Raw genomic sequence first — 20,977 nt, 5'->3', positions numbered from 1 at the left:
CAGTCTAATTTCTTTTTCCCTCACACTTTGAAACCATTCCTGTGTTTATTTAATTTCAAGTCTGTGAACTGCAAAAAAGGAATCTCATTGCACAGGACTGCCTCATTCAAACTGCACCCAGGAAGGACGTGCACACAGACACAAGAGAGAGGAGGGAGGAAAGAGAGGGAGAAGGAGATTACATAAGCATTAATTAGAGCCCAACAAAGAGGGCCACTTTTCATACAGAAGTGCCACTTACTACCCGACCTAGAGCAACAGAAGGGGATTAATAATTCACCACCAAAAATCTGAACAGGGTCCTGCAGAGGCACAGAAGGCAAACTCTGCAGTCCTAGCTGCAAGAGCATGCTGACTTCTAAAGTAGCCTACAGTGCTAAAGAGAAATGAAATAAACTATTGATAGAAGCAAGATTCTAGGAAAGATGATTACATGATAGTCACTCATTTGCAAAAACTCCCCATGCTGTTTTTCATTTCCTTCCCCCTCACAAGCGGAATTGTCCTACAGTATTAGGAAGTTTCAGGGCTTGTGTGTGTGTGTGTGTGTGTGTGTGTGTATATATATATATATGCAGGTTTTGGTGTCCTCGGGTGTCTTCCCGTGTAAAAGTTGGGGTGTCTAGGCGACGTTTCGACGAGGTCTCACTCGTCATCTTCAGGCTGGTGCTTTCGGCTTCTTGTTACTGGAACAGAGCGGGATCTCAATGTTTGAGTTCCTATAAATACTGTAGAGGGGGTGTGGTGTCTAGCCTCCAATGTTCTGGGCAGAGAGGAAGTTCCCAGGCTAGTGTGCCTTTTCTTCTTTTGTTCCTTAATTACTTGAGAGATACCTTGAGTGATTTCTTGAGTGATATCCTGAGTACCACTTAGGTGGGTCATTAGGTGTGGATTAGTTGCTAAAGTCTTTGTGTCTTGACCTCTTGAACTTTGTGAAGAGTTTTCCTGAGAAGATGGCTGTATTGCACTTAGTTGTGCTTTGGCTTGGCTTCGTGTATAGGGGCGAGCTGTGGTTTTGTGGCTTGTGTCAGCCAGATCTGTGTAGGGATTGCAGGGGGGTGCAGCATCCGGAGGTGCCACCATGGACTGGCTACTGGATGGTGTCAGTAATTCATCTGTGGAGAGGGTCTGGGTTTGGGTCTGGTGTGGTTGATTGGTGTTGGCGTTCTGTGTGCCTCTGGATCTGGTGTCAGTTTTTGTGGGGAGGGCTAATTTCCAGATGTCTGGCAAGCGGGATGTGTCGTCACGCTTGTTCATGTTGTGAGGGTGTTTCTCTATCTCGATGGCTTCCATGATTATTCTCTTGTGGTGATGTTCCGTGTTAAAGAGCAATTTGGAATCTGCAAAATTAATTTCGTGCATTCCTGTAGACACCCCAACTTTTACACGGGAAGACACCCGAGGACACCAAAACCTGCATTCCTGTAGACACCCCAACTTTTACACGGGAAGACACCCGAGGACACCAAAACCTGCATTCCTGTAGACACCCCAACTTTTACACGGGAAGACACCCGAGGACACCAAAACCTGCATTCCTGTAGACACCCCAACTTTTACACGGGAAGACACCCGAGGACACCAAAACCTGCATTCCTGTAGACACCCCAACTTTTACACGGGAAGACACCCGAGGACACCAAAACCTGCATTCCTGTAGACACCCCAACTTTTACACGGGAAGACACCCGAGGACACCAAAACCTGCATTCCTGTAGACACCCCAACTTTTACACGGGAAGACACCCGAGGACACCAAAACCTGCATTCCTGTAGACACCCCAACTTTTACACGGGAAGACACCCGAGGACACCAAAACCTGCATTCCTGTAGACACCCCAACTTTTACACGGGAAGACACCCGAGGACACCAAAACCTGCATTCCTGTAGACACCCCAACTTTTACACGGGAAGACACCCGAGGACACCAAAACCTGCATTCCTGTAGACACCCCAACTTTTACACGGGAAGACACCCGAGGACACCAAAACCTGCATTCCTGTAGACACCCCAACTTTTACACGGGAAGACACCCGAGGACACCAAAACCTGCATTCCTGTAGACACCCCAACTTTTACACGGGAAGACACCCGAGGACACCAAAACCTGCATTCCTGTAGACACCCCAACTTTTACACGGGAAGACACCCGAGGACACCAAAACCTGCATTCCTGTAGACACCCCAACTTTTACACGGGAAGACACCCGAGGACACCAAAACCTGCATTCCTGTAGACACCCCAACTTTTACACGGGAAGACACCCGAGGACACCAAAACCTGCATTCCTGTAGACACCCCAACTTTTACACGGGAAGACACCCGAGGACACCAAAACCTGCATTCCTGTAGACACCCCAACTTTTACACGGGAAGACACCCGAGGACACCAAAACCTGCATTCCTGTAGACACCCCAACTTTTACACGGGAAGACACCCGAGGACACCAAAACCTGCATTCCTGTAGACACCCCAACTTTTACACGGGAAGACACCCGAGGACACCAAAACCTGCATTCCTGTAGACACCCCAACTTTTACACGGGAAGACACCCGAGGACACCAAAACCTGCATTCCTGTAGACACCCCAACTTTTACACGGGAAGACACCCGAGGACACCAAAACCTGCATTCCTGTAGACACCCCAACTTTTACACGGGAAGACACCCGAGGACACCAAAACCTGCATTCCTGTAGACACCCCAACTTTTACACGGGAAGACACCCGAGGACACCAAAACCTGCATTCCTGTAGACACCCCAACTTTTACACGGGAAGACACCCGAGGACACCAAAACCTGCATTCCTGTAGACACCCCAACTTTTACACGGGAAGACACCCGAGGACACCAAAACCTGCATTCCTGTAGACACCCCAACTTTTACACGGGAAGACACCCGAGGACACCAAAACCTGCATTCCTGTAGACACCCCAACTTTTACACGGGAAGACACCCGAGGACACCAAAACCTGCATTCCTGTAGACACCCCAACTTTTACACGGGAAGACACCCGAGGACACCAAAACCTGCATTCCTGTAGACACCCCAACTTTTACACGGGAAGACACCCGAGGACACCAAAACCTGCATTCCTGTAGACACCCCAACTTTTACACGGGAAGACACCCGAGGACACCAAAACCTGCATTCCTGTAGACACCCCAACTTTTACACGGGAAGACACCCGAGGACACCAAAACCTGCATTCCTGTAGACACCCCAACTTTTACACGGGAAGACACCCGAGGACACCAAAACCTGCATTCCTGTAGACACCCCAACTTTTACACGGGAAGACACCCGAGGACACCAAAACCTGCATTCCTGTAGACACCCCAACTTTTACACGGGAAGACACCCGAGGACACCAAAACCTGCATTCCTGTAGACACCCCAACTTTTACACGGGAAGACACCCGAGGACACCAAAACCTGCATTCCTGTAGACACCCCAACTTTTACACGGGAAGACACCCGAGGACACCAAAACCTGCATTCCTGTAGACACCCCAACTTTTACACGGGAAGACACCCGAGGACACCAAAACCTGCATTCCTGTACCCGTGAAAATCTACGAAAGCATATATATATATATATATATATATTTGCTTTCGTAGATATATATATATATATATATATCTGCCCACAGGCACAGAGCACCTGCAAACACTACATTCTGACAGCTGGAGTTTAAAGCATGGATAGAACATGCAATCCAAATATAATTGGTATGTCCTGGAGAATCAAAGCATGAATATTGCATATTATTTTTGCTGTGGGAGAAGTAGCCACAGTCCATTTATAAACCATGAGAGATAGCGCCAGATTGGTTAATCCGTTCCAATTCTGCTTCTGCTTCTTATTTTGAGGCCACAACTCCCCCTTACATTTAAAAGCACTAGGATGCCACTTTAACACTTATAGTTCCCCCAAAACATCCTGGGAATTGTAGTCTGCTAATGGTTAAGCTACAATACTGAGAGTGGTACAATACCAAGAGTGGTTCAGTAATCAATGAACTCCAAAAATTGTAGCTCTATGATGGCAATAAAGGTCTTTTAACAGTTCTCAGCACACGTAACAGTTCCTAGGATGTTTAGGATGGTCAAAATGGTACAGTGGTACCTCGGGTTACATACGCTTCAGGTTACAGACGCTTCAGTTTACAGACTCTGCTAACCCAGAAATAGCACCTCGGGTTAAGAACTTTGCTTCAGGATGAGAACAGAAATCGTGCTCCGGCAGCACGGTAGCAGCAGGAGGCCCCATTAGCTAAAGTGGTACCTCAGGTTAAGAACAGTTTCAGGTTAAGAACAGACCTCCAGAACGAATTAAGTACTCGAGGTATCACTGTATAATAGTGCTTTAAATGTATGGTGTCGATGTGGCCTAAATCAATCCCAAATGGAGTTTGTTTAAGCTTTGTGACCTAAATGTTAATTACAACATTCAATGAAATCAAAGCCATTGGCTCTCTTTCTTTCTTTGGTTGCAAGGCATGGCAGGAGGCAATGGCAGCCACCAACTTGGATGACTTTAAAAGAGGATTAGACAAATTCATGAAGGAGAGGGCTCTCAGTGGCTACTGGCCATGACGACTATGCTCTGCCTTTGTAGTCAGAGACGCTAATGCTTCTGAATACCAGCTCCTGAAAATAACAGGAAAGGAGAGTCCTTTTGTGCTCAGGTCCTGCTTGTGGGTTTCTCACAAGCATCTGGTTGGCCACTGTGGGAACAGGATGCTGGACTAGGCGGGCCAATGGCCTGATCCAGCAATCTCTTCTTAAGAACCACCATGAACTGGTGTTAGCAGCTGCTGGCGCAGATGTCATTCATGGATGTCAAAGTGAACAAGACCTTCATTGAATTAATGCTGATAATTCCAGCTCACTAATAAGCGAATGCGGCAAGACTTCCTTTTGCAGAATACGTGCTGATTCTTCCAAAAGACTTGCTCTTCCACTTGTTAGGCAACTCTAGAATTAATCATGCATTCTCCCAAGAAGGAGGCATTGATTATTAATCAAGAATTTATAAAGGGAGACACTCCAGGAGCCAAATAATTGGCTCTGGGGGAAAGCGCATCCTGAGTATTAAAGAGACCCCCTCTGGAGTGTAAATAGACATGGCTGTAGCAGCTCAGGAATTAAGGCAAATAGCTAAAGTCAATTCATCGTTTGAAAGCCTCCTGAGCTACAACAAATACCTGAGCCATAGGGACAAAAGAGGAGGTTAACGGGATTTTTTAATGTATAGTCAGGCTTCCTTAACCTCTGCCCTCCAGATGTTTTTGACCTACAACTCCAATGATCCCTAGCTAGCAGGACCAGTGGTCAGGGATGATAGGAACTGTAGTCTCAAAACATCTGGAGGGCCGAGGTTGAGGAAGCCTGGTATAGGTGGCTTTTGCTAGTGACAGAATGTGCTTGTCGTGGCTTATTCCACGTGGAGTATTAACCGAAAACTAAACAGCGGAAATGCAGTATGGGAAACTCAGTGGTAGGAGCTAATTCCTGGAATGCTGTACTCAGGGGCTTGTAAAATAAACCCATGCATTCTCCTCCAGCTATACCTTTATGAACTGCTTACGTGCATGGAAATCATGTGATCTGAAGATAGCCTCACTAGGCTTCTTGTGGCTTAACAGTATACTTTGACTTTGGCTCAAAGCTCCGGATGAAGCTCCTTCGGCTGAGGAAAAGATGAGGGCAAGAAAACATAAGCTCTTAATGGGCTCTAAACAGGGTTAAGATGGGACTGTGAATAAAACATTTTAAAAAATGGACTCCCACATGAATTTTTTAGAGTGGCTGCAAGGATTTGGCCTAAAACAGTCATTTATATAGCACTTTATTACATTGAAACATGAAATAGCTTTCCTCCACTAATAACAAATTTAAGGCAAGAGACATGCTCTTGTCTTGAATTTAGGCTTGAAGTCTGCAAGTGATATACACTTGCAGAATATTATTTGTAACTGTAATAGTCCCAAGAGTTCCCAAGAGTTCCAAACTTTAACTAGGGGATATCATTCTAGGCAGAAAAAAAGAGAGAGAAAAGGAAAATTACACATTGTACATGCATTACAATCAGCTTTTACTTGGCATGGTGGTAGTGTGTGTGTGTGTGTGTGTGTGTGTGTGTGTGTGTGTATTTTATTTTATTTTTTGCAGAGAGATTGCAGAGAGAGCTGAAGGAGCTATACAGGAGAGGCCACTCCATTCGATGCCCATGGCATGCACACACATCCCACAGGTTTGCATTGTACTGTATTCCCAAACCCTGAAAAATCTGTGTTCAGAGATGATAGAGGGATAGAAATAATAATAAGATGCCTCTATCATTACATGTTCCACTTCCTTAAAGGTTACTCTCCTTCTCTGTTCTTTAAGAAGCTATAATCAGGGCAAACTGGTGTCTCACAGCAAAAAAGGAAGGAAAAAGATTAAAAAGATTTCTACCCCATGTTTCAGGGCACACTGCAGTCCCAAGGAAATTTACAAAAAGTTAAAATACAACACAATAAACAACAACAACCTACCCCCATCAATACCGTCAATTTATGAGCAGCATCAATAAACTGTTTTAAAAGCGCAGCATGTTAAAAATTAACCAAATGCAGATTGAATTAAGAGTTGCCTTAAAAGCTAGCAGCGATGAAACCATGCATGTTTCCCTAGGAAATGAGTTCCAAAGGTTTGCAGCCACCACCACAAAAGCCTGGCCCTGCCAATTTAACAGCTCTCACTGGAAGGTCAGAAAGCAATGCTTCAGATGAATATCTTAAAGTTTGAGCAAACAGTAGAAAGTATTTGGAATAAGAAGAATTTTAGGAGAGAAAGCCAAGTTGGCCGTGCTTGAATTATAGGAGCCAGAAGCAGGCCCAGCTCTCTTACCTGTTTTACTGGCTCTGTTAAGAACGCTATGTGGGACCATAATGTGGCTAGAGTGAGAGGAAGTCAGGGATGGAAGCTGTGGATTTTGCAAAATACAGCAGCATCAAGCCCCAGCAGAATTAATAGTAGGGAAGCTTTGATATTTTAATTCTTCAAGGCAGTAGCAGTCCTTCATTTTACTGAACCCAAGTTTTGTTCAGCAACAATACACCCTGAAGTAGTTAAGCAGCTTTCAGGCTACAAAGCTTTGTGAAACATTAGAAAAGCAAACTGCTTTAACAAAATAAAACACACTTTTGATGGCCTTTGGCAGGCTCCTTCATATCACTCTGAGTAGATGCTGCTGCCTGATTGCAAGAGGAACATGAGCAGCACTTAATGCTTTTTCGTTATATCCTGAGAAAAATCAAGGGATGCCGGTGATTTTTTCTTAGTAAGAACGAAAAGTAAATTGAAAAAGAAACTTGTCTTCTCTTAAGTTAAGGTATTGGGGGAGACTAGAATTATGGGCTAGAATTTTTCTATCCAATCCGCATGCAGGGCCAGAACCTCTGAACAGTATGGAAGGAAAGAAGGGGAGGTATCTAGAGCTGTCCAGCCGCCAGTATTGGCCAAGCACCTCAGCCTCAGCCTCCTCAAGGATAATTAGACAGAATACACTGGCTGCTGTTGTAGTCAATGCTAATCCATAAAGGAGGAGAAGAGGTGCAACTCTCCTCTTGGACTCAGCAGCCAACTACCTACAGAGCTTTCACTTCCTATGGCTTAGCATCAGAGATTAACTCCTCGCTAAGCAGCAGAGTCTTAAGGCTCAGAGTGAACAGGTTGAGCCCTGGACATTCAATGCCTAGCCCTTCTACCATTCTATAACATTCATGAACTATTCCTTTGGATATATAGATTTATCCATAATATATTAAGATTCTTTTATTATTTACATAGAAACTCAGAAAAAGAAATACTACTAAAGCTAGAACAAAATATGATGTTTCAAAAACCAGATATATGGCTCCCTATGGATGGTCCGTGGGTGGCACTGTGGGTTAAACCACAGAGCCTAGGACTTGCCGATCAGAAGGTCAGCGGTTTGAATCCCCACAACAGGGTGAGCTCCCGTTGCTCGGTCCCTGCTCCTGCCAACCTAGCAGTTCGAAAGCACACCAAAAAAGTGCAAGTAGATAAATAGGTACCGCTCCAGTGGGAAGGTAAATGGCGTTTCCGTGCGCTGCTCTGGTTCACCAGAAGCGGCTTAGTCATGCTGGCCACATGACCCAGAAGCTGTACGCCGGCTCCCTTGGCCAATAAAGCAAGATGTGCGCCGCAACCCCAGAGTCGGCCACGACTGGACCTAATGGTCAGGGGTCCCTTTACCTTTACCTATGGATGGTCCAATACAGGAAGTGGATGGGGGAAGGTGTCTAATGATTACACTGTGTACTTCCTGATAATTTTACTGAAATTGTTGTAAGCTCCTCTGGAATGAGAGGTCCTCATCACCTCCACTATAATATAAACTGGCACAGGAAGGGTCGTAGGTTAGCAGAAGGCTCCAGGTTCAATCGCTTGCATGTCTGGGTAGGGCTAGGGAAGACTCATGCCTGAAACACTGGAGCTAAAAGCCAGTATAAGCAATACTGAGATGGACCAATGGTCCGACTTGGAATTAGACAGGCCCCTAAGCATCCATTCATTTCCTACAGCAAGAGATCTCCACCAAGATCTCTTCCTAAAAATCTATGTGTGTATGGTATATGTGTGATGAAGGGCACGTCCTTGCAGAATTCACACAGAGCTTTTCATTAATAATAATAATAAATTAAATTTATTTATACCCTGCCCTCCCTGGCCAAGACCAGGCTCAGGGCAGCTAACACCAAATATATAATACATTAAAAACACAAAATCAAATGACTGATTAAAATACAGTTCAAAATCACATTTAAAATGAAAATAAAATTAGGTGGGAACCCATGAATCACAACCGTAGGGTAAGGAATATTAAATGTTCACCAGGCCCAGCCACCCATGCTGGTCCCATGTGGGCCGATAGAAGGAGCCAAGAGGCCACTTACATACCCCCATAGAAAGAGGGAAGAAGGAAGGGGGTCAGACTGGACCCCGCCCGGCCAAAGGCCTGGTGGAACAGCTCCGTCTTGCAGGCCCTGCAGAAAGATGTCAGATGCCCTGGTCTCTTGTGACAGAGCATTCCATTTAAAAATATACGGCAGCTTCAATGTATTTTAAAGGGGAAAGCATCAAGACTATTCAGACTCGTTTGGAGTCAAAGGCCTGTATATAAACTCTGCTGGGCTTGTCATGACCCAAATCAACAGCACTAGCAAAGAAAATACTTCGTGTCATTACAGGTCATGACCCAAAGACTGAGAAACCCCCTCAATAGTCCCCCTTTCCATACAAAAGCAAGCAAGTCAGCATAAAGCAAAAGGTTAATATACTAATTAGCATCATTCATATGCAGAAGGAATGGGTGCCCAGTGCTACAAAAAGAGAACAGTATTCAAGACCAGGAACACTAAAAGACATAATCACAAGCAATGTATGGCCAGGTCAGGACCTGGAGAGCAAACAGTCTGCTCACATAACCGGTAATATATTCAATGGCAAAATAACTCTGCTATGTGTGGAATGAAAAAAATAAGATTAGGACAGTTTAAATGCCAAGGAACAAGGAGATAGGCCAGAATGCCCGACCTCAGAGATCAGCAGAGTTGTCTTAAATCTGGCTCATTAATATAAAACTGTGTGTGTTTAAAAAATAAAGAGGGGGCATCTCTGATCAGTGTAACCACACTTAATTGAATTCTACTTCTAAATTTCGTAAACTGATCTGAAGGGCAACCTTTTCCCATCCAATCCTGTCCACAAGTTCAGACTGTGGTGAGGTGTTCTTCTCCAGCTGCTTCCGCCTTCAGAAATGAGGCGAGTGGGTGGCAGCCAGGGAGATGGGCTTTTCAGTGGTGGTCCTCAGCTTCTGGAATTGCCTTCACAGAGAGGTTCACCTGGTGCCTTCTTAACTTCAGTTTTAGATGCCAAGTTAAGACCTTCAGTGGCAAACAACTATATGATGAAAACGCAGCACACAGGTTGGTTTAATTGTTAAATTATTGTTGTTTAGTCTTCCAGCCTACTGCCATCTGGATTTGTTTTTTTTTTTTTTATTACAGCATTTTAAAGTGTCTTTATTCATGACTCCTTTGGTAAATTTGGTTCAAACTGAGAGGCACAGGAAAGAGACATACTCCAGGATAGGGAAGGCAGACATAGAGAGAGAGAGACGTTCTTGACTAGAGCAACTTATTATCTGAACTGTGATTGGCTTCTCACTAATCTCAACTGCCCACTTTCCTATACTTGCCACAAAGAAAGTGATCCTTTTAACTCTGAGATGTTTAAATTTACTGCCTCCACACTTTTTCAGTGCCATTGCAGAACAGATCGTAGCAATGCATTTCTGTGCCTTTTGTGTGCACTCTGCCTAGCAGGCTACTAGCTTTTACAACACTTAAAGAGTCCCCTAAGAAACAGCTCACTTTAGAGCAGTAAATAAATCCTATTCAGCTCTGCTTCCCCCCAAATCAGCTGAAAGCTACTTGGCAAATGGCAGAAACCACAAAGCAAAGAGAACATTTGCTGCAACAACGACAGAAAGAAAAGCAACCTACCTCCATTCTCAACTAGATGCCCCGAATTAACACTTGGGGGAATTGCTTCAGAATTTCCACAGTGAGGCAGGTCTAATGTTGGGGTTCTGCACTCCCCAAAACATCATTTGCCCCTGCCCCTCTGAACCCTTCCTTGGATTTGTTTTGCTAGATACGAAAGCACCATTACCACTTGCTAAGGAATTAAGCTTGCAAGCAGCACATAAGGAGATTCATTAATGCATTAGACAGGCGTGATTTGATTGGCTCCTTTTTTTAGGCATTTGGCACATGGGATGCAAACAGATCTGTGGGACCTGGGTGTCAGGGGAGACCAGGCGACCTGCCAACATGCTAGCTTTAAAAAGGAGAAAGAAAGTCAGCACCAGTTCCTGAGTGTTAAAGAATTTTCAGTCAAAAGTCAGATCACTGATGCCCATAAAACCAACAAGCAGAACCTCCCCCCCCTTTCCATGGGAAAACCACATTAGTGCCTCTGTACCACTGAAAATGAATTCCTTCCTAGCATTCTTAATTTCCTCCTCACCTTCTGAAGTGCTTTTTAACCAATACTGGCCAGTATTGATGGAAAGTAAAAAGAAACATTATCAATTGCACATGGAACAGCAGTTTTGATGAGACATTGTGATAGGAAATTGGGGTCTGCTTTCCTTCCTATAGTGGCCACTGTCCTGCACAACCATTGGACAGCTAGAGTAAATGCACATCTGCGTTATAAAATGAAGAAACAAGACACAGCACACACTGAAGGGGAGGGGGAAGCAATCTGCTTTGGGAGGAAATTCTTTTTCTATCCGTTCTTGATTTAATAATCATGGAAGGGTCCCTTCCAACTGTACAATTCTAGGTACTGTACACATCTCTGAATTTTGCAATGCAGTTCTCCTCCCAAGTAATGGGTTAAAAAAATGCACATAGTGCAGTAAAGTATCCATAAAAATGCATATATTCATGAAAATAACATACACAGATGCACTATTTTAGGGGGAGATTGCTTTATATTAGGCAAAACTGAATGTAAGCACGTACACTGGGAGAAATTCATACAAAAATGTTGATGAATATTCATGTGGAACACACACACACTTATAGTCAAATGCAAACTGAAGCAGAAGTGTGAATAACTGCACTCATTAATGGGAAAAAGAGAAACCAAAATTGACAGATTTGCCTATTTGAATCATACAAAAGATTGACACTCAAAGCATTTTTGGGGTGGGGGGGTGGGGTAGAGAAAATGATCCCAGTGCTTGGCCATTATTCTTGCACACAAAAATGGAACACGTGATGGCTGGCCTTAGTGGGAAAGATTCCTGGCACAGCCAATTAAAAGTTTTAGCTGCTGCAGTCCCATCCTTTGACAAATCTCTACCTAAATTTCCACTTGCTGATCTCGCAGTTACTCCTGGCCTTGTAATCAATAACATTTAATTCCACCAGGCTTCATAAACAATGCTGACAAGTAATAGCAGGAGCAGCTCCAACATCAGATAAACACCCCAAACACAGACGTGGGTAGATATACATTCCAGCTGCAGCGGCAATCAGTAATACACCTCGAGTAATGACAGGCCCAACAGTATATAACCAGGAATTAGACAGGGAGATCTCCACAAATCATTACATTCCCAGAGCTGTAAAACATTAGATGTCAGGGCAGAGACTATTCAAGGACTAATTGGAAAGGAAAGAAGGACTACAAACCTCTTTCTAGGGATGCTTCACACAGCGCCAGGGCTGGCCCTACCATTAGGCAGAATGAGGCAGCTGTCTCAGGTAGCAGATGCTGGAGGTGTCAATAGTGTGTCAACACTACCCCCATTCCCCCTGAGCCCCCCAAGCTAGCCTGTTCTGTATCTCCTACCCTCATTTGTTGCCCTCAGGTGCAGTGGAGGATGTTTTCCCATCATCAGCACTAAAGCGGAGTCAACTGCCCACCTGGTCACATTTTGTATGTGGAATAGAAGGGCACCATCTTGTCCTTCACCTCAGGCAGCAAAATGCCAAGGGCTGGCCTGGAAAACCAAGTAACTATCTACAAGCAAAGAATTCTGTGTAGAAATTTACACACGGGCAGCACATAAGAGTTTAAATTACAATGTGGTTGGGAGGTTACAAGGTTTTTCTAGAACCCATATGTGAGGTATCATTTTTCTTCTCCTTCCTATACAGAAGTGCCTTTTCTTCTTTTGCTCATGAAGAACTATTCTGACACTTTTAGCTCCTTCAAATACTAATAAGTCAGTGGAACAGGCACAGTGAGTCACGTATCATACTTTAAAAGTAGGGCCGAGCCTGTATTCCTCAGGAGAGGGTTTTTTCGGGGGCGGGAATCAGATAATTTTATTCAGCTCACCCTTGTCTAGCAATGAGAGCCATTTTACTGAATAGTCTCCTTCTCCTTCTTTGTTTGGCTGCTGCCATTTTTTACCCACAATACCTCATAACGACACTAATTCCAGGGCATTGGGGAGAATGCAAAATCCTGCCACAGTTTCAGCCGCCACCACAGACAATACAAAGAATAGCAGCAATAAAACCAAAACAAAATAGCCCACCACGAAAAATGGAAAACTCTCTAAGGGGGGGGGGGGAGCAACAAGCTGTGTTGTTTCTGCTGCCAGTGTTCATGTTAATCCCCATCTCTAAGAAACTGCTGAAGAAATTCTCCTCCCTCTGGATAATATTTGGCAAAATGAGACACAAAAACCCTCCTTTTTCTGCCCCTAAATAAGAGGAAGAATTTTGGGCTGCCATTTTCATTTGGCTTTATGGTAAATTCATTTCCTGTGTGAGAAGAGTTTACGTTGCTTAAAGTGACAGACGTGTTAGCCCTATTCAGGTTTTCATTCTCTGGGTTTCCACAATGGGTGGAAAGACCGAACCTGTTCACAGAAGATGACAGGAGATGGAAAATGGAAACAAAGGAGCATAGGTTTCTATAGAGGGTGTGGGGGTGGGAGCAACCATGAGGGGACATTTACAGAGGAAACACAGTGGGGAGCGCTGTACATGTAAATGGCAAAACCACTCAGGAGATGAAAAGCAGGTTCATTTCCTGTCCATTCTGCCAAGCTTTCCCGCTCTTACCGACACAATTAGCTCAATTCATCAAGTACATCATGATTGTTCAAATAAGTGTCATGTGACTGTGAAAATGTCTATGGCTTGAGAACAATGATGGTGTATATTTGGGAACTAGCCGATTATCTGGAAATGAAAACCCAATAAATGTTCCACCATACAGAGATGGTGGAGTGGGCATTGCGGAAGGGGAACTTAAATCTATTAAGGCCTCATCTGCACTGTTTATTAAGGGTGCCGAGTGTTGTTGTTGTTGTTTAGTCGTTTAGTCGTGTCCGACTTTGTGACCCCATGGACCAGAGCATGCCAGGCACTCCTGTCTTCCACTGCCACCTATTCCCTTCATAGAGCTACTGTTCATGATCAATCCTTGTTCCCATAGAGCTCTGGGAATTGTAGTTCTGTGAGGGCAATACAGGTTCCCCTGTCAACTCTCAACACCTCTTAACAGTCTACAGATCCCAGGATTCTCTGGGGGAAAGCCACTGCTGTTAAAGTGGTATAATACCAACAGCACTGGGAAGCAGCAGCCAAACCTTAATTTTAAGGTGCAGCCTGGATATCCTGTCTAACAACACAGCACCTGAAACAGAGGAGGAACTTGCGGCTCTTCCCAATGTTGTTAGACGGCAACCAGCATCAGTCCCAGCCAGTTCACAGATGCTGAGAACTTTAGTTCACAGATGCTGAGAACTTTAGTTCAACAATATCTGGAGGGTCACAAGTTCCCCATCACAAACAACAGTGCTGTTAGAAAGGATTGCCTTTGTTAGCTATTGTTCTGCCATTTCATGGCGTTGCTCTTTGACATTGTAATTTTAAATTTCATGTCTGTATTATTAAGTTTTACTTGTACAAACAGCAAGTGACTGTAAGGTGAAGGTCTTTTACACACACCGTATTTGTGCACAACCGAACACACACATGGTGCCAGGATCCTGGAAATGGGGAGCACCCAGGGGAGGAGTCCTGGCTCGCAAGGAGACCCTTCCCAGAGCTCAAAGAGGGTGTCCCCTTCACGCACTGGGGAGGGTCTCCTTGTGAGCAGGAGGCCTCCCCACCTAACAGCTGCTGTGCAGGGTAGCATGGCAGCAGCACCTACCCCTCCTCTCTGCTGTGTGAGAGCTGGGTTGTCCCTCCAACATGACTCTGTGGACCCATCAGCTGTGCCGGTCCATGGACCCATGCTGTCCCTCCAGCTCTCATGAGTGGCTCCATGGACTGGCACAGCTGAAGGGCAGAGAAGGTTTTTCCCCACCCATCAGCTGAGCTGATACTGGTGAGTGCCCCATTTTACGCGCTTTTGCATATGCATGTGGAGGTATGAAATGTATCCCCCGTGTAAACGGGGAGTCAGCTGTATATAAATATTCATATAAATGAATGAACGAAATGCTAATACAGTGATAAAGGTAAAGGGACCCCTGACCATTAGGTCCAGTTGTGGCCAACTCTGGGGTTGCGGCGCTCATCTCACTTTACTGGCTGATCAAGCCGGCGTACAGCTTCCGGGTCATGTGGCCAGCATGACTAAGCCGCTTCTGGCAAACCAGAGCAGCAAACGGAAACGCTGTTTACCTTCCTGCCAGAGCGGTACCTATTTATCTACTTGCACTTTGATGTGTTTTCGAACTGCTAGGTTGGCAGGAGCAGGGACCGAACAATGGGAGCTCACCCTGTCACGGGGATTCGAACCACTGACCTTCTGTTCGGCAAGTCCTAGGCTCTGTGGTTTAACCCACAGCGCCACCCGTGACCCTCAATACAGTGGTACCTCGGGTTAAGAACTTAATTTGTTCTGGAGGTCTGTTCTTAACCTGAAACTGTTCTTAACCTGAGGTACCACTTTAGCTAATGAGGCCTCCCACTGCCGCCATGCCACCTCCACACGATTTCTGTTCTCATTCTGAAGCAAAGTTCTTAACCTGAGATATTATTTCTGGGTTAGCGGAGTCTTTAACCTGAAGCGTCTGTAACCTGAAGCATCTGTAACCCGAGGTCCCACTGTACTATTTAATTACTATTGGGAAGTGTGCATTGTCCTAGAGATAGCTACAGCTGTCACTTGATAGCATGGTCGTCCCTCCTCACCCCTTAGCATATGAACTGCAAGCGAAAGTAAAACTTCTCAAGTAATACCATAGTCTTGCCTATGAATTGTATTGCTGCACTGTAGGTTATTAACCATTAACTATTAAAGCTTTCTTTCAAGGGGCTCAAGGTGGGGGGAGGGTAGCATGAATAAGTTTTTCCTGTTTTCTCCCTTACTATCACTCAACACTGATATACAGATATTTCCTATGATTTTTAGAGAAGTATGTGAAGGGTGCTCAGCAAGTATTTAAAGATTTAAACAAATCCAGGCTTTCCATGTGCCCTAGAGGCGACAGAATACACAGGATAACTATTGGATATGAAACAAGCACAGCTTAAGAGAGCATTCTTCCTAAAAATCATCCTGTGTTGCAGAGAAAGTTCTGAAGCTAAGAGCCAGAGCATAGATTGATTCCTATGGGTTCTGGCAAGCACTCTAAGTCAGTTGAAGAAAAGCCCATTCAACTTGTGGTGGTAGGATGAGGAAGAGAGAAGAGGGTCTGTTAGCAGGTAAGAGGGTGAGATAGTCCCCTGGGAATACTCAACTCCAATTCAGAAAAATAGCTCAGAGCAACAAGTTCCCTTAAGCAAGTTACCGAGTGTGTGTGTGTCTAACATTTCAAGCGAACTTACCTCAATCAAAATTAAAAAGTGGCACTAGTCGTCTTGTCCAAATGGATGTGAGAGGCTCTTCATCTTCAACTCATTGATGTGGGCATGAAAGAGATTCTTGTTGATCCCAGTCTCTCGCAGCAACTGTTGCCATGGTTATAAATCATTTCTTTTTGCCCCCCAATGGTCAGCGACAGAATATAAAGAATGGGCTTACTAGGTAGGAGCAAATCCAATGTGCATAGACTGGTTCCTCTCTCAGAAGTGTGATACCAGCCAGCAATAGATGCTGTCAGTTTCATTGCCTGCACTTCAGAAAGCCAGGTTAGAGAGAGAAATCTCTGGATGTGACCCAGATAATAAAGAGAGTTTTTAAAGTCACAAGCAGAGACTTTAACAGAGCAACCTTTCCACATCCATGCACAAATGAAAATGGGGTGGGTTTTTTTCTTTTTCTGAGCAAAGGAAGGGGTGGGAAGCATCAATGCCATTCTGTATGAAGTACAGAATAGATTGCTTTGCTACCAGTATGTGAATTGGGCAGCTTTGTGATCTGCAGGATAAATTCACACCATACTTCAATATTATTATTGTTGTTGTTGTTGTTGTTATTGTTTTTGTTATTATTATTATTAATTTCTTACCAGGTTTCCATGGTGGATTAAAACAAAATAAAATACAGTATATTATCAATTTTTAAATGCACAATCGGAAGCATTGGTATAATGCAATTTGGGATATAGCACTTTCTGAAAAACAGATGCAAAAATTTCAATTACTAAGAGGGCCCCATCAGCCAATCTTACTGCCCCTCTTGCATCTCTTGTATGGTAACTGCAACTAATGGCTTATAGTAAGAGAGAGGGGGAGAGTATAGGATATATGTAGAGGCATCATAGCAAGGACAGAGGTGGAAGAGAAGCAAAGTACTGTCTATGGACCTCTGGTCCCAGAAAGCTGTGATCTGGAGCTCAGCCAGAGCATGTGTTCAGTGCTCAATTGTGTTTGTTTTTCTTCTAGCGAGAGGTTTTGGGCAGACTAAATTAACCAATACATATTTTCATATTTTTTAACTTTTTTTTTAATCAAATTACTCTGATTTCTTTAAAAAAGCAAACATCTGGAAATTATGGTAAGACAAACATGACCAAAAGGAATGGAAGAATGCACACTGACATTTCCAAGCACTTTGTCAGGAAAGAAAGGAAAGTTGAGATTCTCAGGGTGTCAAATCCCATATTAGGTTTTATATTTGCATAGCATGAAGCTAATACAGAGAAGAAAATATTGTTTCTAGAACAGAATACCATTGAGCCAAAGTTCCAGTAAATGAAACATTTAATTATTATTTTTAAAGTTTCTAGATCTAATGTTTCATGCAAACTTTTAAAATGTGTACTTTCTGGTAGTGATTTAGACATCAGAGCAGATCTAGCCTGGCCTTTCTGTACTCCGAGGGTGAATTGTTCATTCTCCTGATTCTTACTCGTTTGCTATCTACCCCAATGCTACCAGACTCTACACCATCCTTTATGTTACAGTGGATGGATGGGCAAGTGGCAGGCAGATGTGGGGCAGGTTTGAGAGATATTAACTTGCCACCTCCCCCTTTCCTAAAAAGAGTTCAGTTGTGCAAGGGCACCATACACATCTCAATGTGAATTGCAAATATTTGGGATAATTCGCAGAGAATTATAAACCTTCAGCTCAAGCGAACGGTTTTCCCTAGGAAAAGGCAACACTGCTCTGTTTAAGAATATGACTGTTCACACTGCTTGCTGTTCAAGCAAAAGCAGTTCTGTGTGGCCTCAGCTCTTAAGTTTAGAAGACCTGTGAAAAGTTTCCATATCTGACCACAGATTCCACTGCACCAGCACCTCCCATGAGGTCCAGCTATGCGCACCCCCAGGAGTCTTGTTTGTATTACTGGCATGAAGAGCAGCGCTGGGGAATTAGGCAGTTGCATGAAGTGCCATGTCTATTCAGATGCTGGGAATAGAAGCCAAAGCTTGTTACCCAGGCTACTCTCTACGTTTTTGTTTGTTTGGTGGCTTTGTTGGGTGTGGAAACAGCAAGGTTTTGGAACCGTTAAGAGTAGGTGAGATCTAAACCACGGAAGAAATTAAATTACCTGTGAAAAGACTAGATAAAATTAAGGTTCTTCCACCCACAGCTACCACAATGCGTTGGTTAACTGAATAGAACACGTAACAAAAACTGCAGACATCCCTACAAAAGATAAAAAAAATTGCCTAATGGATGAAATTATTGCAACAAATATCAGGGCTGCCACAATTAAATGCTGCCACAAGAAAACTGGTTTGTCAGCTATAGCCTCAGTCACCTCTAAGTTGACCTAATGGTAATTTCTGTATGCTAAAGAGGCTTTTTGGTGCTCTCCCCTGCAATAGGTTCCTGATGGAAGTTGAAGCCCATCAACTTCTGGAGGGCCACAGGTTCCCATCCCTGTGCTCAGTTTTGTGCATTGCATTCACCAGTGCTCCCAGCGAAGAGACAAGAAAGCCTTAATCCCAAAATAACTGGAGGGAAGAGATCTCACTGATCCACATTTCAGGCTAAACTGCCCATTAGCCACATAGACGTGGTAAGAGATTTTTTATTTCCTTAAATTTACTAACCTGCTCTTCTATACGTGGCTAACAAGGATTACAATTTGCATTTGTAAAACTTAGGGGGGAAGCAGTAACAGATAAACACAGTTTAGCAAGAGATGTTAGTTCTCTAAAAATTATCACTGCAACAGGAAAAATGCCTGCCAGAAAGTGTGTTGAGTACATGAGAGAAGGCCATGAATGAAGGTGCCAAACAGCCCTCCCACCCTAGGCAAGGTTTCATAATCTTGGGTGCTCAGATGCCCTGGTCTGCTCCTCTTCTGATGCCAGTTTTGGACTGATGCCTCAATGAATGAACATCGTATGGAACTAGTAGAGGTACAAGGTCTACACAGCAAGCCTTTGGATGGTGGTGGAATTTTTCCAGGCTAATGTTAACAAGTCAGAACTTCCAAGTGATAGGGCTTAACCACTTAACCACTGGCTTCCAGAACAGAGAGCCTATCAGTTTCTCCCATGGGCTTTGCACTACGCAGAAGGTAACCCAGAAGTGGAAATCTAAGACAAAGCTCTAATTCAAATGTTAAAAAGCAAGTCTTTCCAAAGTACACCACAGTACCTTGCAATCACTTCTGACCAGAAACTTCCCACCATTCTGTGGCACTAATCTGACACCCACTGGCCATCTTTGGAACTAGATTTCTAGCAGAACAAGAAACTTTTGCACTGAACTCAAAATTATGTGGGGTTTGCCAGGGATAAATGAAGTGTTCTTGGACATCGGAACACTTAGCAGTAAACAAACTGTGATACATTTAAACTAAGTTTGAGGAAACAATGAAATAAAAATGCTAGATATTTTGACATTTTGACACAGGCATCTAGTTAGCCACTGCGAGAACAGCTTGCTGGACTCGATAGGCCACAGACCTGATCCAGCAGGCTCTTATGTTATTTAGGTTAAGAATAAACAAGGAAACAGTAAGGAAACAGTGTGTCATGTGGTATGTTTAAAAAAATAAGCAGGTTTATTGTGCCATCAGAAAAACTGTGATGCCTGGGGACTCTACCTAGGTCTTGCCCCAATGGTTTCTGTTCTGCCCCCTCAAGTGCTTTTGCCTGGCTGGAATTTGCCCTTCAAGATGGGGTAGCACCTCTTGGTCAGAATGATTCAGACGTGTACGAATAACCCAAACCCTTTTAAAGTCACAATACAGTAGTAGAGGATGGGCTAAATTAGCTTCCACAAAAGCGTCCATGACATATTTGAAAGGAATTGCCACCATTTTGTGTTGTGAACCATTACAGATGAAGGGCAGTATACAAATTTAATAACATCATTTCAATGTGGTCCAGAAACTGCTTCCATGACTATATGGGACTGGCAGAATCCGAGACCAGGGAGAAGAGTCGGTGAAAGAAGATTGGAAGAAATTTAAAGACTACCTACAGAAATATTGTAAAATTAATGAATGTTAGAATGATGTTGGATAGAAATTAAGTGGTTTCCAGCTGTAATGCTTTAAGAGAATATGGGAAAAAAGGTTATAAACAGGTAAAAATCTAAGGGTAAGGATTTGCTGAACCAACAATTTGAAGTGGAATACAAAAAAGGGAGGTATGAGGAGGTCCAGGAAATAAGTTAAAGGAAAAGTAGTAAATGGAAAATATGTGTGTTTTTAAGTATTTTTATTTTTGTATTTTTGTTATTTTCTTTTTCTTTTTTCATTTTTATTGTAATACTTTAAAAAATCCTAATAAATATTCTATTAAAAAAAACAACCAGAAACTGCTTCCATGATTTCCTCAATCACTTGGTTGTTCAAATACAGATATGGGGCCCAGCAGATGTATTGGACTCGGAAACAAGGGAGGTTCCTGTTCTGTTTTTCCCCCTGAACACTTCCACATGACATTACCATTTTATAGCTACCCTGGAATATTGCAGTCCTCAAACCACTTTTTCGCCTGTTGCCAAAGTTGTGTCATTTGCCAAAAGATCCATAATGGTTGTGTAATACT

The 20,977-nt window shown here is 43.6% G+C and overlaps 1 protein-coding gene across 4 annotated transcripts in view; it reads right to left on the bottom strand.

Annotated features, from left to right (window-relative positions):
* The window catches only part of TOGARAM2 (TOG array regulator of axonemal microtubules 2), a 76,326-nt gene extending 59,851 nt beyond the window's left edge, over positions 1-16,475 (bottom strand). Inside the window, exon 1 of one of the 4 annotated variants that reach the window (XM_083732226.1) lies at positions 16,404-16,475. The gene's annotated coding sequence lies outside the window, so the exon portion shown is untranslated. Of the gene's footprint in view, positions 1-9,769; positions 9,797-10,592; positions 10,793-16,403 lie in introns of those variants that run through there. The other 3 variants (XM_083732225.1, XM_083732223.1, XM_083732228.1) reach the window with 3 other exon arrangements.
* Between the last annotated feature and the right edge of the window lie 4,502 nt (positions 16,476-20,977).

The sequence above is a fragment of the Podarcis gaigeae genome (assembly GCF_964106915.1).
Source record: "Podarcis gaigeae genome assembly, chromosome: 3".
Lineage (NCBI taxonomy): Eukaryota > Metazoa > Chordata > Lepidosauria > Squamata > Lacertidae > Podarcis > Podarcis gaigeae.
The sequence above is the reverse complement of the archived record's forward strand: the minus strand, read 5'-3'. Positions and strand labels throughout refer to the sequence as shown.